Below are 3,643 nucleotides of genomic sequence, written 5' to 3'. Positions count from 1 at the left end.
AGGGTCAGTGTGGAGTGAATTCAGCATTGTCAGAGAGTCAGTGTGGAGGGAGTGCAGCATTGTCAGAGGTTCAAAGTGGAGGGAGTGCAGCATTGTCAGAGGATCACTGTGGAGGGAGTGCAGCATTGTCAGAGGATCAGTGTGGAGGGAGCTCAGAATTGTCAGTGGATCAGTGTGTAGGGAGTGCAGCATTGTCAGAGGATCAGTGTGGACGGAGTGCAGCATTGTCAGAGGGTCAGGGTGGAGGGGGTACAGAATTGTCAGAGGATCAGTGTGGAGGGAGTGCAGCATTGTCAGAGAGTCAGTATGGAGGGAGTGCAGCATTGACAGTCGTACAGTGTGCAGGGAGTGCAGCATTGTCAGAGGGTCAGTGTGGAGGGGGTACAGAATTGTCAGAGGGTCAGTGTGGAGGAAGTGTAGAATTGTCAGAGGATCAGGGTGGAGGTATTGCAGCATTGTCAGAGGGTCAGGATGTAGGGAGGGCAGCATTGTTAGAGGGTCAGTGTGGAGGGAGTGCAGCATTGTCAGAGGATCAGTGTGGAGGGAGTGCAGAATTGTCAGAGGATCAGTACGGAGGGAGTGCTGAATTGTCAGAGGGTCAGTGTGGAGAGAGTGCAGCATTGTCAGTGGGTCAGTATGGAGGGAATGCAGAATTGACAGAGGATCAGTGTGGAGGGAGAGCAGCATTTTCAGAGGATCAGTGTGGAGGGTGTGCAGCATTGTCAGAGGGTCAGTGTCGAGGAAGTGCTGCATTGTCCGAGGATCTGTCTGGAGGGAGTTTAGCATTGTCAGAGGATCAGTATGGAGGGAATGCAGAATTGTCAGAGGATCAGTATGGTGGGAGTGCAGCATTGTCAGAGGGTCAGTGTGGAGAGAGTGCAGCATTGTCAGAGGATCAGTGTGGATGGAGTGTAGCGTTGCCAGAGGATCACTGTGGACGGAGTGCAGCGTTGTCAGAGGGTCAGTGTGGAGGGAGTGCAGCATTGTCAGAGGATCAGTATGGAGGGAGTGCAGCATTGTCAGAGGGTCAGTATGGAGGGGGTGCTGCATTGTCAGAAGATCAGTGTGGAGGGAGTGCAGCATTGTCAGAGGATCAGTGAGGGGAGAGTGCAGCATTGTCAGAGGGTCAGTGTTGGGGGAGTGCAGCATTGTCAGAGGGTCAGTGTGGAGGGAGTCCAGCATTGTCAGAGGATCAGTGTGGTTGGAGTGCAGCATTGTCAGAGGATCGGTATGGAGGGAGTGCCGCATTGTCAGAGGATTAGTGTGGAGGGAGTGCAGCATTGTCAGAGGGTCAGTGTGGAGGGAGTGCAGAATTGTCAGAGGATCAGTGTGGAGGGAGTGCAGCATTGTCAAAGGGTCAGTATGGAGGGGGTGCAGCATGGTCAGAGGATCAGTGTGGAGGGAGTGCAGCTTTGTCAGAAGGTCATTGTGGAGGGAGTGCAGCATTGTCAGAGGATCAGTGTGGATGGAGTGCAGATTTTTCAGAGGGTCAGTGTGGAGGTAGTGCAGCCTTTTCAGAGGATCAGTGTGGAGGGAGTGCAGCATTGTCAGAGGATCAGTGTGGAGGGAGTGCAGTATTGTCAGTGGATCAGTGTGGACGGAGTGCAGCATTGTCAGAGGATCAGTGTGCAGGGAGTGCAGCAGTGTCAGAGGGTCAGTGTGGAGGGGGTAGAGAATTGTCAGAGGGTCAGTGTGGAGGGAGAGCAGCATGGTCAGAGGATCAGTGAGGAGGGAGTGCAGCATTGTCAGAGGGTCAGTGTGGAGGGAGTGCAGCATTGTCAGAGGATCAGTGTGGAGGGAGTGCAGCATTGTCAGAGGATCAGTGTGGAGTGAGTGCAGCATTGTCAGAGGATCAGTGTGGAGAGAGTGCAGCATTGTCAGAGGATCAGTGTGGAGGGAGTGCTGCATTGTCAGAGGATCAGTGTGGATGTATTGCAGCATTATCAGAGGGTCAGTGTGGAGGGAATTCAGCATTGTCAGAGAGTCAGTGTGGAGGGAGTGCAGACTTGTCAGAGTTTCACTGTTGAGGGAGTGCAGCATTTTCAGAGGATCAGTGTGGACGGAGTGCAGCATTGTCAGAGGTTCACTGTGGAGGGAGTGCAGCATTGTCAGAGGATCACTGTGGAGGGAGTGCAGCATTGTCAGAGGATCAGTGTGGAGGGAGTGCAGAATTGTCAGTGGATCAGTGTGGAGGGAGTGCAGCATTGTCAGAGGATCAGTGTGGAGGGAGTGCAGCATTGTCAGAGAGTCAGTATGGAGGAAGTGCAGCATTAACAGTGGTACAGTGTGCAGGGAGTGCAGCATTGTCAGAGGGTCAGTGTGGAGGGGGTACAGAATTGTCAGAGGGTCAGTGTGGAGGGAGAGCAGCATTGTCAGAGGATTAGTGAGGAGGGAGTGCAGCATTGTCAGAGGGTCAGTGTCGAGAGAGTGCAGCATTGTCAGAGGGTCAGTGTGGAGGGAGTGCAGCATTGTCAGAGGATCAGTGTGGAGAGAGTGCAGCATTGTCAGAGGATCAGTGTGGAGAGAGTGCAGCATTGTCAGAGGATCAGTGTGGAGGGAGTGCTGCATTGTCAGAGGATCAGTGTGGATGTATTGCAGCATTATCAGAGGGTCAGTGTGGAGTGAATTCAGCATTGTCAGAGAGTCAGTGTGGAGGGAGTGCAGCATTGTCAGAGGTTCAAAGTGGAGGGAGTGCAGCATTGTCAGAGGATCACTGTGGAGGGAGTGCAGCATTGTCAGAGGATCAGTGTGGAGGGAGCTCAGAATTGTCAGTGGATCAGTGTGTAGGGAGTGCAGCATTGTCAGAGGATCAGTGTGGAGGGAGTGCAGCATTGTCAGAGGGTCAGGGTGGAGGGGGTACAGAATTGTCAGAGGATCAGTGTGGAGGGAGTGCAGCATTGTCAGAGAGTCAGTATGGAGGGAGTGCAGCATTGACAGTCGTACAGTGTGCAGGGAGTGCAGCATTGTCAGAGGGTCAGTGTGGAGGGGGAACAGAATTGTCAGAGGGTCAGTGTGGAGGAAGTGTAGAATTGTCAGAGGATCAGGGTGGAGGTATTGCAGCATTGTCAGAGGGTCAGGATGTAGGGAGGGCAGCATTGTTAGAGGGTCAGTGTGGAGGGAGTGCAGCATTGTCAGAGGATCAGTGTGGAGGGAGTGCAGAATTGTCAGAGGATCAGTACGGAGGGAGTGCTGAATTGTCAGAGGGTCAGTGTGGAGAGAGTGCAGCATTGTCAGTGGGTCAGTATGGAGGGAATGCAGAATTGACAGAGGATCAGTGTGGAGGGAGAGCAGCATTTTCAGAGGATCAGTGTGGAGGGTGTGCAGCATTGTCAGAGGGTCAGTGTCGAGGAAGTGCTGCATTGTCCGAGGATCTGTCTGGAGGGAGTTTAGCATTGTCAGAGGATCAGTATGGAGGGAATGCAGAATTGTCAGAGGATCAGTATGGAGGGAGTGCAGCATTGTCAGAGGGTCAGTGTGGAGAGAGTGCAGCATTGTCAGAGGATCAGTGTGGATGGAGTGTAGCGTTGCCAGAGGATCACTGTGGACGGAGTGCAGCGTTGTCAGAGGGTCAGTGTGGAGGGAGTGCAGCATTGTCAGAGGATCAGTATGGAGGGAGTGCAGCATTGTCAGAGGGTCAGTATGG

Source organism: Chiloscyllium punctatum, unplaced genomic scaffold (genome assembly GCF_047496795.1).
Source record: "Chiloscyllium punctatum isolate Juve2018m unplaced genomic scaffold, sChiPun1.3 scaffold_116, whole genome shotgun sequence".
NCBI classification, from domain to species: Eukaryota; Metazoa; Chordata; class Chondrichthyes; order Orectolobiformes; family Hemiscylliidae; genus Chiloscyllium; species Chiloscyllium punctatum.
The sequence above is the reverse complement of the archived record's forward strand: the minus strand, read 5'-3'. Positions refer to the sequence as shown.